Here is a 14,253-nt window from a genome sequence, read left to right as displayed (position 1 = left end):
ATACAGTAAGGTATCGCAGTGCATGTATCTATACAGTAAGGTATCGCAGTACATGTATCTATACAGTAAGGTATCACAGTGCATGTATCTATACAGTAAGGTATCACAGTGCATGTATCTATACAGTAAGGTATCGCAGTGCATGTATCTATACAGTAAGGTATCACAGTGCATATATCTATACAGTAAGGTATCACAGTGCATGTATCTATACAGTAAGGTATCACAGTACATGTATCTATACAGTAAGGTATCGCAGTACATGTATCTATACAGTAAGGTATCACAGTGCATGTATCTATACAGTAAGGTATCACAGTACTTGTATCTATACAGTAATGTATCACAGTGCATGTATCTATACAGTAAGGTATCGCAGTACATGTATCTATACAGTAAGGTATCACAGTGCATGTATCTATACAGTAAGGTATCACAGTACATGTATCTATACAGTAAGGTATCGCAGTACATGTATCTATACAGTAAGGTATCACAGTGCATGTATCTATACAGTAAGGTATCACAGTACATGTATCTATACAGTAAGGTATCACAGTGCATGTATCTATACAGTAAGGTATCGCAGTGCATGTATCTATACAGTAAGGTATCACAGTACTTGTATCTATACAGTAATGTATCACAGTGCATGTATCTATACAGTAAGGTATCGCAGTACATGTATCTATACAGTAAGGTATCACAGTGCATGTATCTATACAGTAAGGTATCACAGTACATGTATCTATACAGTAAGGTATCACACTACATGTATCTATACAGTAAGGTATCGCAGTGCATGTATCTATACAGTAAGGTATCACAGTGCATGTATCTATACAGTAAGGTATCACAGTACATGTATCTATACAGTAAGGTATCGCAGTACATGTATCTATACAGTAAGGTATCGCAGTGTATGTATCTATACAGTAAGGTATCGCAGTGCATGTATCTATACAGTAAGGTATCGCAGTGCATGTATCTATACAGTAAGGTATCGCAGTGCATGTATCTATACAGTAAGGTATCACAGTGCATGTATCTATACAGTAAGGTATCACAGTACATGTATCTATACAGTAAGGTATCACAGTGCATGTATCTATACAGTAAGGTATCACAGTACATGTATCTATACAGTAAGGTATCACAGTGCATGTATCTATACAGTAAGGTATCACAGTACATGTATCTATACAGTAAGGTATCACAGTGCATGTATCTATACAGTAAGGTATCACAGTGCATGTATCTATACAGTAAGGTATCGCAGTGCATGTATCTATACAGTATGGTATCACAGTGCATGTATCTATACAGCAAGGTATCACAGTGCATGTATCTATACAGTAAGGTATCACAGTACATGTATCTATACAGTAAGGTATCACAGTGCATGTATCTATACAGCAAGGTATCACAGTGCATGTATCTATACAGTAAGGTATCACAGTACATGTATCTATACAGTAAGGTATCACAGTGCATGTATCTATACAGTAAGGTATCACAGTGCATGTATCTATACAGTAAGGTATCACAGTACATGTATCTATACAGTAAGGTATCACAGTGCATGTATCTATACAGTAAGGTATCGCAGTGCATGTATCTATACAGTAAGGTATCACAGTGCATGTATCTATACAGTAAGGTATCGCAGTACATGTATCTATTTAGCAAGTTATGGCAGTGCATGATCAGTAGCTATTCAGCAACATTTTGCATTGTACTGTATGTAGCTATTTGACAAGGTATTCCAGTGCATGTATGTATTTTTTCAAGGTAAGACATCTGAGGTTTTCCTACATTTCCTCCCCTGTTCTCTCCTTGTTCTGCTGCTATCACCCTAACAATATACTGTATTTAGCTCATAATTCAATAATAAATAAATCACTCAAAATGCGTCTGGTGCATATTTCCTCTCCCGGCATCCACTATGGTACGTCACCTTTTACTCTCCCATGACAATAGCAGTTTACACTTTTTCATTGCTTTTCATAAACAAAAGAGAGAAAGACTACTGACATAGGTGCACTCTGGGCCTGATTCAGAGCCGGACGCTCTGACCAGAGCGCTCGCTCTGAATCAGTGCCCTCCTACCTGAAAATGGAGCAGCCTCCTTGCCGCTCGCATAGCTCCCTCCGTCGTGCTTAAGCGCATTGGGGTAACATCGACCCGCTTGAGAGCGTCCTGCACTCGCGAGCGGGTCTGAATTACCCCCTTTATCCCTCCACAAGTATACACTATAAGGACAAAAGTATTGAGATGCCTGACAAGTACACCAACAGGGATTGTAATGACTTTGGAGACAGCATGGCTAGGTGCCTGATTTTATACCCCTGTGACAACGGGTCTGATTGAAACACCTCAATTCAATAATTAACAGGTGTTGCCAAATACAATTATCCAAATAGTGTATATTAAAAGTTACATAATTTATTTAAAAAAACAAATGATCCTGACCATAAAAAAAAAAAAACTTTATTATTTAAAAACTGATTTTTTTTATTTTTAATTTAACATTCTTGCAAAACCTGAATTCATATCAATTTGGATAATTCCGCAGATAGATGGTCTGAACCATGGCCCCATACGAGTACTCAGGAAAAACAAATTATGATTCCCCTCATTTATAACATAGGATGTGTAGTAGAGATGAGCACCAATCCCCATGTTTTGGTTTTGGATTCATTTTTGTGTTTTAGTTTTGGTTTTAGATCTGGATTTTTTTTTGTTTTGAATCGTAAAAAGTTTTTAAAAACATCAAAAATCATGTAATTTCTGCAATCTAATACCCAAAATTCTGAATTAAAATCCAAATTCTGAACCACAAAAAGATCAGAACTGCGACTTGGATTTACCTGGATTCACAAAATGGGGAGGATTTGGATTTCTGGACATCTGAAACGCACAGCTCTAATGTGTAGTTATTCATTAATTACTCGCTTTAATTATTTTTGCTCTTATGTTGTGGTGGTATTTTGCTTATCCATTACATTTTATATCTACAATTGCAGACTGTTATTATCCAGCTGTTGTTTCAGCTTGAAATAGTTATATTCAATATAACTGTTAAATGAAAATGTTAAAATACACTTGAGTGGTTGTATAAGCTGGAGAGAATACAAAGCGGACTGTAAGTGGTTGATTTGTTGTAGTTGGTGATTGGCTAGCTGACTCCCTGATGACCCAGTAAACCAATCAACAGCTCTTAGTACAGTAGGTGGGGTTTTTAAGTGGTATATATGTGCTGGTCGAGGATTGATCTTCCTCTTTCCAGTTTGTGACCCTCCCACCCACCAGACAAAGTTTGGTCTGTTATAATTAATTAATTACATTGATTAGTTGGAATATAATTATATGCTCTTTTCCAACATGGGAGGAACAGCAGGCGGAAGGCTGTGCCCCTCGGCAGCTCAATTTTTGCACAACAGGGCGTGTCTAGTATTTCTCCTATGGGAGCGGCGAGTGGGTCACTACCTTAAAGGGGGGGATTAGGTCACCTTCTCATGGAGGGACCAGTACTGGGCCATGTAAGGGGAACTGCTTCTACCCAAGTCGGTTATGCGCAGGGGTGGATATTCCGCCCCCACCTGTTATTTAATAAATTAATTCTGGGGCTGTGGTCGAGGTGCACTGCGTTTATCCACCATTGCTATGATCAATCAACAATTTCAATTTGATGAATACATTTGGCTGTGACCTCCTTTTTGCAAACTTATTCAGTTGTATGTGTCATTATTCATATTAGTTAAGCAAGTAAAGTTTCAATAATTAGTCCTATAGGTTACTTATTAAAAAATCTGATTTTGAACAATAACAGTATTTTTCTATTCACGGTTTATCTGTTTATCTTCTCCTTACTGCAACATTGCAACATAACGATACAATAACTACCTGCTCTGCCACAAATGTAACAACTTACGAGATGAACAAAAAATGCAGAGAGACATTCATGTTAAAAAAAAATGAACAAGAAAAGCTTTTACTTAAATACATCTAACCTTAAATTTAAATGACATTTTTCCTATATGTGCAAAGAAATTCTGTATATTAACTGTCGAAGCCGGATGATTGGCAGACAGGATTTGCGCGACGCCATCTTGCGAATGGCGACAAGACTCCATATTAGAAATAGGGCACACAGCGCCATTTTGTCAAAACCACATAGTACACAAAACATAATGTGCACACTTACATAAAAGGTTCCCTAGTCAAGGTTTATTCAGTAATTATTAAATAAAGACTAATTTATATCTAAGGATTTATACATGATAAGTAAATAGTGTTTGGTATTGAACTGATCTACCCTTTCTCAACAGCTTTCCGGTATCATCGGGGTGAAGATCGCAACATGCATTCTCAACTTATGGACTGTAGAGAGTTAAAACACCAAAATGTACCTTGTAAAATGTTAGCAGCTTAGTTATGCATGCAGGGGGGGAATAAGGAGACAACAAGCTTTTGGAGGCTGATCTGTGTCCATTTGAAGTGACCTGTTTAGCATTTGTATCACACTGTTGGGATAGGAGTTTCACAGGTGAGGGGAGGAGTATGGCATTCTGAGAACACACCGGCCAGCAGACACACTTGGAGCAGGGAATTGAAGGAGAGAGGTTCTCTCTCTCACAAGACAACCAAAACAATGGGACTCTGTTCAATCGGGAACATGACTAAGTATATTGTTGTTAAACTGTACAGTAGTTAGTCTATTTGGGTATCTGTAGCGAGTTTTGTGTTAACCTGTTATTAGCTTATCTAGATTGTTTGTAACAAGTTTGTAGTTTGGTAAGGGAATTCATAAGTCTGTGTTAGCATACAGTGGATGATATGATGTGATGTAGTCTGTAATATTATCATCTACACTGTAGTGTACAATAGTCTGTTCATACTGGTTGTTTTAGCAGCATGCAGCAAAGGGATTGATTATGGAGTGTTTGTAATGATTGATGCTGGTTGATATAATTGTATGAGATCCGCTGGTGAGCTGTGTTAGGGCCTTCCCATGTGCTCTGTATTAGGGCCTTCCCATGTGTTTGAACAATATCACTGTTTGGGAGATATAGGCTTGGTATGTGTTGTATACTCATGAATGTAATCATAGGCTGGTATCAGTGTTATATTATGGAAGTTGAATTAATAACTGCTTTGAATGGTCAGAAGTAATTACCGTGTGGAAGAATAGTCTGCAGTGTGTTAAAGATGGCTACCTCCATGTGGGGTGAACAAAGGAAATTCCATGTGCTCCACGTTTCCCCATTGAATCATGTGTTTGATTCAATGGAAGTTGTGAATTGCTAGTCTTGTGGTTATAGTTATAATTCTACCCAGTTTTGGTGTTGTATAGGTCAGATAGGTATATTGTAATTATTATAATTGTGATCATTAATGGATATTTGATTTACAGAGTTACAACTTAATGTTGGTTTTCTTACATTCAAAATGGAGTTTGTCTAGAGACCATGCGGTTTGGACAATAGGGCATGTATCATTCCCAACCCCCCCACACACACACCATCACCAGCCATCTTGGACATGTGCTCTCAGCAGACATTGATATCTCTATCATTGTAGTTTTGATCTGTCTCTCTCTCTGTCTCTCTCTCTGTCTCTCTCTCTGTCTCTCTCTCTGTCTCTCTCTCTGTCTCTCTCTCTGTCTCTCTCTCTCTCTGTGTCTCTCGGTGTATTTTGAAGTTTAATCATGCATATGTATATCAACTGTACCTTGTGACTTTATGATTTATTTGGGCTTATTGTACACAGATCATAGCGTGTAACTGACTGTACTTTTACCTGAATATCACTTGTGCTTTGAAACCACAGATTCCACGTCTAAGTCTTTATTTATGGTGTGACTGCGTACGCAAATTAGCGTCATCCTTAGAGGTTTATAGGAAGGATTTTAGAAGGTACAGGCAGGGGTACATAGAGGTTCATTTCTAATATTAACATAACTTGTCACATTTTCTATCTATGATTTAATATTTCACCTCATTTTTTTTATTAAAAAGCTTCTACATAAATATAAAATTGGCAAATCAATGAAATATCTGTATTTTGCTTGTATTGCATGAAATAATAAATAATGAAACTGTTAATATACATTTATATGGAGACGCTCTGAGACGAGTAACATCCTGAGGTTTTTTTTTTACTTTAGCTTATTAGTTGTTTCACAGATATAACAAAAAGTCTCTCGCAGTGCAGCAGCGTTGCCAGACTGTGACTGTGTAACCGCACATGAATTGGTATCACACACATACACAGGTCACAGATATAACAAAAAGTCTATCACAGTGCAGCAGCGTTGCTAGAGTGTGACTGTGTAACCGCACATGAATTGGTATCACACACATACACAGGTCACAGATGAAGCACAAAGTACCTGGGGTGAGGAATAACTGTCGCTGCTCGCATCGGTGCCCTTATTACACAGATTAGGTCTCGGTGGCACAGAGATGTACAATTGTAGCAAAGCCCCAGTGCTCAGTGTACTCTAGCAATGCAGTTATGTTGCTTATAATTGCTTTAATTATGCAAATAAGAGGCACGTTTGAGCAACAAAGATGCTCGGTGATGCCGAGTCGCCCCGGGACCTGGTGCCACTGAAGCCACGTTATAAAAGGACACATCTGTACACCACTTCCTGGAGACCGCTGTGATATGTACATCTTTATGATGCACCTGGCCTCTGCGTGATCTGATACCCGTTATCACAGTCAGGATGCTCTTACACCGGCCTGTACTTGGAGCTAATGAAGCCCTGCCTAGCCAGCAGACGCGCTGACACCTCCTCCCTGAGCGTTGTGCCCATTACCACCTCGGCTCCCCCCCTCCAGTGGAAAGTGTAAATGCTCCTGAAATGCACATGGCCCTGAGCATCCGTATATTTAGCTCTGGATCATACGTGACAACACAGATGATACAGGGCCTGATTCAGAGATGGACGGATATGCTGAGCCGGACACAAGAGCACACAAGCGGCTGCGTAATTCCATCCATCTCATGCAGGAGGAGATGTCAGACACCTCCTTGCTGCATCTGCGAACCCAGCGCTACGACCGATATCGCAGGCTGGTATCTCCATCGCAACCATCAAGACTGATGGTCGCCATGGTTGCCCCTGTGGTCAGGCTGCGGGTGCTGGTCACTTTAGAGGCCAGGAATCCGTATCTGCCGATACAGACCCTGACCTCATACCCACCTGGAAAATGGGGGAGACAATCCCCCGTTTCTGGGAATGGTGACCAGGCATGCCATCGCTCCACCCCTAAAACGCCACAGCAGGTCAATCATGCTGTGGCTTGGGGGGGGGTGAGCATAATTGCAGGACCCTTTCTACACATCCCCTAACTGTGAATCATCCCTGGATCAGGCCCACAGTATGCTCTGCCAGCAGGCATAGATTCCCACAGAGGTTCCACTCTCCACCATTATTCAATGTCTCCATTCGTTTTGGACAATACAAACTAGTGTAACACCTTGCAATATTAAAATAGGCACCTATAAGCATGTAAATAGTATATTTATAGTAGTGTATAATGTATAAATATGGTTAGTGTGCCCCTGTAATGTATGTGCAGGGGTTTAACAGTGGGATCGTTTATTGAGAGAACTGTGGACTATTGCAGTATCCCTGGCACTGAAGGGGTGACATTGACAGTTTGCGGAGTGACAGTTTGCGGAGTGACAGTTTGCGGAGTGACAGTTGGAGCTGGCGGTTGAGCAGTTCTCCCAGAGTTGGTGACGGCTGCTTACCTGAGCAGAGGAGGCTGTGCCTGGTGTTGCAGAGCTGGAAACCAGGAATTAATTGAAGGAGGGACGCTGAGGTGACCGCAGCTGGATATTAGGGGGAGGATCTGGAGAGTGAGTTCTGCCAATAACTCAGGTTTGAGAATGCGAAACATGAGAGTCAGCCAACCAGAGGGTCTGAGGCCCAGCCCCTAGGAGGAGTCTAGTCAGCGATGCTGTGTCTGCGGGAGAGAAAGAAGGAGACAGAGATAAGTCTAAAATCAGTCCAATAGGGCATTAGATTATGGACTACGTGCAAAGTAAAGTTCTACTATATTCTTTCAGGCCACCAATACCTCAGAAGATTATAGTGAGAGCTATTGGATAACACAACAGATATGTATGTATAGAGGAATTAGTTATACTAACATCCAGCACCAACTCAGCATTATAAGTCTGGCCCTCAGACACCATAGACTCCTGCCTATTGTATTTATATTCATACACAATTGCTAACAATGCACTGAAGATTATAAGGAATAACTCTGCTGTTTCAGATCACTATTAAAGCCCATTGGATGAGAAGCAACTGATTTCAGGAATTCCCTATAAACCTGGATATTATATCTTAAATGCATATTAATCTACTAGCAGGTGCACCAACGAGCATGGCCATTCACATCGACTAATAAGGGGAGTAATATAAAATCAGAATATGAGAGGGCTAATCTCTTTAAAGCTTTAGAGAAAATGGGTTACTTGTTATCAGTATGTCATTTGTATAGAGAAATATTATGATCTGATGCTCAGCTTAATTGATAAATATGTAAACGTTGCTCTGAAAATGTTATGATTACTGAATTGTTCATTAACCGAATTCATCTGCAGTGAAATAAACTATGTAACTAATTTGTGTGTAATTCTGAGTATAAACATAGATGTTATAGTGAAGGGAATAATTGCTGCTGCGTATTTATCATTGTCATTGTTAGGTTACCAGTCTGAAATGAAGGTATAACATGACACAAGACCAATACTTACCATTCAGCGGTGTTCCCAAGTCCTCTCCAGGTATAGTGTAAGAAGATCCAAGACTTGGGTGGAGGCACTAAAGGGAACGAAATATAGAGAGGTCTATTGTAGAAAGTAAGGGAATACCTGCTCCACTAGTAAAGTTTCATTATCATTTTATTGTACTGATTTTATTATGAACGCTTAGGTGTAGAATCCTGATTATTGTTTATTTATGGAATATGTTAATGTACAAATACCACGTGGAAATTAATATTTAACAGCACCACTAACTATGAGCTGAATACTGTATGTACAGATTGCCAACTGCATCAAAATTATTCAGATGCTTCCATCATCAGAGCAGACCCCTAATATATTAGATATATTACATGCTCCCTCCTCCCTGTCTTCCCCATCTGTATCATGCCCATCTGTCTGCCCCTCCCCTTCAGAATGTAAGCTCTTGCGAGCAGGGCCCTCTACCCTCTTGTGCTTCTCCTTACTTTATGTTCATCTACTTCTTACTCACCACTAGGACACCTAACACTTGGTGCCTATGCTTTGTTGTTTATGTGGGTGTTATGGCCATCTATGTATCAATGTATATTATCCATGTCCTTGTCCTTCATTGTATTGTATTTTACTGTAAGTCACTTTTTGGTTATGTACTTGTAAGGCGCTGCGGAACACTTGTGGTGCCATATAAATAAACGATAATAATAATAATAATAATAATAATAATAATAATATTAATAATAATAATAATAATAATATATTAGGAATGTACGTAATTATGTTATTAAATTAAATAAAATTAAATCAGTTACATCATATAATTCATGTATCAACAATATTTCAAGGTACAGTACTAAGCCCTTTACTTACCTGACACAGGGGCATACAGTGGGGCAAAAAAGTATTTGGACAGGCACCGATTGTGCAAATTGTTGCACTTTAAAATGAGAGAGGTCTGTAATTTCCATCATAGGTACACTTCAACTGTGAGAGACAGAATCAGAACCAAAAATTCCGGAATCACATTGTATGATTTTGAAACAATTTATTTGTATATTCTTGTGGAAAATAAAATATTTGGACAATCAAAAATTTGAACTCAATACTTTGTAAAGTAACCTCGGTTGGAAATTACAGAGGTCAAAAGTTTCCTGTAGTTCTTGACCAGGCTTGCACACACTGCAGCAGGTATTTTGGCCCGGTATTCAATGCAGATCTTCTCTAGATGTGTCATGTTTTGGGGCTGTCGCCGGGCAACACAGACTTTCAACTTCCTCCACAGATTTTCTATTGGGTTGAGGTCTGGACCTTGAAATGCTTCTTACGGAGCCACTCCTTAGTTGCCCGGGCGGTGTGTTTGGGGTCATTGTCATGCTGGAAGACCCAGCCACGTTGCATCTTCAATGCTCAAACTGAGGGAAGGAGGTTTTTGCCCAAAATGTCAGGATACATGGCCCCATTCATCCTCTCCATAATATGGATCAGTCGTCCTGTCCTCTTTGCAGAAAAGCATCCCCAAAGCATGATCTTTCCACCCCCATGCTTCACAGTCGGTATGGTGTTTTTGGGATGCCGCTCTTCATCTTCTCCCTGCAAACACGGCGTGTGGAGTTTATACCAAAAAGTTCTATTTTGGTCTCATCTGACCACATGACATTCTCCCAATCCTCCACTCTCACAGTTGAAGTGTACCTATGATCAGAGTCAGATTTAGACCTCATAGGGCCCTAGGCAAGATACCGGTTTTGTACACCCCCCCCTCAAACAATCTATAGCACTATTTCATTCCTGATTCATGTCCTGTACAGCACCTAGAAGAAAAGGTCCACCACGGACTTGAAAAGTCAGCTATGTATTTACAATACACTTGATTTTTTTCTAGCTCTCGCTAAGCTTTCACAATTTTGGCCCCACTGATTGTCCCCTCTATAGCTCTCACTGCCAGTACATTCCATATCACAGCCCTCTCACAGCAATCACTCACCTAGCACACTGACCTCCATCCCAGCTCAATCATGCCCCCTCATAGCACACTGAGTCCACCACAGCACACACTATCCCAGTTTCTGCCCACCTTACAGCAACACATAATGTCTGTCTGACAGCACAGCACCCCTCACCCCTCTAATGCAGCAGGAGTACAGTACAGAAGTGGCAAGATCAGGACAGAGGTGAAAGGGACAAGACAGCGGCAAAAGAGACAGGACAGTGGTGGCAGGAACAGGACAGCTGGGGCTGGGCAGCAATGAGGTGACAGGACAGAGAGCAGGGCAGGACAGTACAGCATTGACAAGACAGAGGTGACAGGGCCAGGACAGAGGGGACATGGAAAGGACGAGGATGACAGGACCAGGACAGGACCAAGGGGGTGGCAGTGACAGGATAGAGGTGAGGACAGGGCCAGGACAGATGTGACATGAAAAGGAGGAGGATGACAGGACCAGGACAGTACAGAGGGGAAAGGAGAGAGGGGAAAGGTAAAAGCAAGATTGGTTTAAAAAAAAAAAAATACACACATGTATTCCCACAGCGGCATCGGCTTGCACCAGGGGAGTAACTAGAACTTTGCGGGCCTCATAGCAAAATCTTGAAAAGGCCCTCCCTCCCCCCCTTCTATTGGCACCGAGAGTTAAAAAAACACACATTGGTCCCCACATGAAAACAAAACAAAACACATTGGCCTCAATAGGAAAACAAACAAACACACTGCCCCTCACAACCATCCTCAGCCCCTCATCACTTTCCTTTGCCCCTGCCCCTCACCACCATCCTCAGCCCCTCATCACCTTCTTCTACCTCAGCTCCTCACCACCACCCTCAGCCCCTCATCACCTTCTTCTACCCCAGCCCCTCACCACCATCCTCAACCCCTCATCACTTTCCTTTGCCCCAGCCCCTCACCACCATCCTCAGCCCCTCACCCCCATCCTCTGCCCCTCACCACCATCCTCAGCCCCTCATCACCTTCTTCAACCCCAGCCCCTCACCACCATCCTCAGCCCCTCATCACCTTCTTCTACCCCAGCCCCTCACCACCATCCTCAACCCCTCTTCACTTTCCTTTGCCCCAGCCCCTCACCACCATCCTCAGCCCCTCACCCCCATCCTCTGCCCCTCACCAACTTCCTCTGCCCCTCATCACCTTCCTCTGCCCCAGCCCTTCACCAACATCCTCGACCCCTCATCACCTTCTACTGCCCCAGCCCCTCACCACCATCCTCAGCCCCTCATTGCCTTCCTCTGCCCCAGCCCTCACCACCATCCTCAGCTCCTCACCACCTTCATCACCATCCGCAGCCCCTCATCACTGTCCTCAGCCCCTCCTCAAATCACTGACTTCGGCTTAGCCCCTCACCTCATCACCGCAGCCTGTCTCTATCAGGAGCTGTGCGTGGATGGGGAAGGATGTGTGGCAACGTGAATTTCCTGGTCCAGGCTACAGGGACTATCATCAGGCCGGCCCAGCACACTATGGCGCTGCTCACGGCTAGCGGCACCCGGAAGTGCCCGCTAGCTGGAGCAGATATCCGCTACCAGGTGCATTACCCAGCAGCTGGCTGATGTGAGCCGGCCCTGCCGGCATGGGGGAATATGGGATCGGACCAGTAGGAACATTCACACTGTCCTGGTGGCCCAATCCTCCCCTGACTCAGGCTGAATCCATGCATGACTGGGTGCAGGGGGAGCGGCGGGCCCTGGAGGCAGCCCGGGCCCCATAGCAGTCGCACCCCTCTGCACCCATGGTAGTTACACCACTGGCTCGCACTCTATTACATTTAGGCCAAAGTATTAATGGGTCAGTCATAAAACTGATTCAGGCATTTAAGTCCATCTGTAAACTGTGTAGAGATTCCATAAGTGTAAGATTGCATCTGTAGCACAGGTAAGTATAATACTGTATATGATTAAAAGTGAATGTGACATATGTAAAATAACACTGTCTAGCAGCCTCTGGGGAGCTTCCACCCCCCCCCCCCCTCAATCACCATGGTAACTAGTCACATATAACAGCAATAGAGTACTGGATAGAGTACTCTGTTATTGTTGCATGTGATTCCTGCACACTAGTCAGCCCGGCAATAGTGTGAGCAGCCCCAATCCGCGCCTAAATTCATTGTGCACTTGAGTGGCTCTGGCTCTCCTCTGCCTCCCTCCCATACAGTGTTATTGCGGGGGGTGACGGGTGGTCGAGTGACTGGAGTGATTCTCTTACTCCTCCTCCCCCCCTGTGCTCCGCCTCCTCTTATGGAACTATACTGCCTGCGTGTGTGTGCAAAACACAGTGCAGCAGGGACAGGATCTCTCCAGGGCTGGATTTCAGGGGGGCCCGGCACGGGCCCCTTGGGACCCGCCGGGCCCTAGGCGGCCGCTTAGGTTGCCTAGTGGTAAATCCGCCCCTGCCTATGATGGAAATTACAGACCGCTCTCATCTTTTAAAGTGCAACAACTTGCACAATCGGTGGCTGTCCAAATACTTTTTTGCCCCACTGTATAGGATTGAGCATTATACACTTTAGTTTGAATTAATTTTTTATTAAACTCTCAGCTTGTACCATTGTCTAACTAATGCATATTCCATCTTATCTTTTTGAAATATTGTTGATACATTAATTATTTGATGCAACCGATTTAATTTATTTACTTAAGCACTTGCACTGTTTCATGGAGATTGCACTTGTTTTATAACACGATACAGGTGGCTGGAATGTATACGAGCTGAGAAAACATATAATAGGATCATATAAATTAGTGCAATATACTGAATTATGTCAATCTGGACCCACAGTGGTTAACATAACAGCAGGAATGTTTTGCTTACATTGCAACTTTGAAAGAGATAAAATATATTCATGTTACTGATTCACACAGCTCGGAAACAGAAGTTTTTGAACTGTACTTTCTTACCGATTCCCATACCAGCGTATTAGTTCTCCTTTAGGTTGCCCTATGTCTGAGGGTAAGGCAACCATTGGCAGAAACGAAAAACTGATGACGAGAATCGGCTCTCACTGTTGTTTCCAAGGGTTACTGCACTAACGGCGGATCTCTCACTCCTTCTCCTCTGCCATTGGCAAGAGGGGGAGCAGCAGAGTCCCTTGGAACGCATAATCTTTTTCCCTAACTTTCCTTGACTCCAATGGGCTCATTCTACTGGAAACTTTGAGCGGCTTATATCAGTTTTAGGTATTTTTTACCCCAAATGCTGTTTCCCTAATGAGTATAAAGGATCCCTATGTAACTCATTTAACAGTGAAGGTAATGTTCATTTTTGTATCATATTTTACACTATACTCGCCTGCTGGCTCTCATACCAGCACAGTAGTTCTCTCATTGGTTGCCCTATGCCCCTAGGTAAGGCAACTAACAGCAGAAATGAAAAGCTGAAGCCGAGAACCGGCCTTTGCTGTTATTTCTAGGGGTAACTGCAATACAGATCTCTCACTCCCTCTCCTCTACTAAAAGTACAGTAAGGGGGCAGCAGCA

The 14,253-nt window shown here is 42.5% G+C and overlaps 1 protein-coding gene across 1 annotated transcript in view; it reads right to left on the bottom strand.

Annotated features, from left to right (window-relative positions):
* The window catches only part of LOC148477374 (uncharacterized), a 78,321-nt gene that overhangs the window by 47,971 nt on the left and 16,097 nt on the right, over window positions 1-14,253 (bottom strand). The window contains exons 4-5 of the mRNA XM_088456817.1: window positions 8,782-8,848; window positions 7,768-7,982 (exon numbers count right to left, since the gene is read on the bottom strand). The gene's annotated coding sequence lies outside the window, so the exon portion shown is untranslated. The remainder of the gene's footprint in view (window positions 1-7,767; window positions 7,983-8,781; window positions 8,849-14,253) is intronic.

Source organism: Taudactylus pleione, unplaced genomic scaffold, assembly GCF_031769625.1.
Source record: "Taudactylus pleione unplaced genomic scaffold, aTauple2 ptg000720l, whole genome shotgun sequence".
In the NCBI taxonomy this organism is placed as follows: Eukaryota; Metazoa; Chordata; class Amphibia; order Anura; family Myobatrachidae; genus Taudactylus; species Taudactylus pleione.
Note: the sequence above shows the minus strand (reverse complement) of the source record. Positions and strands in the feature narration are given on the sequence as shown.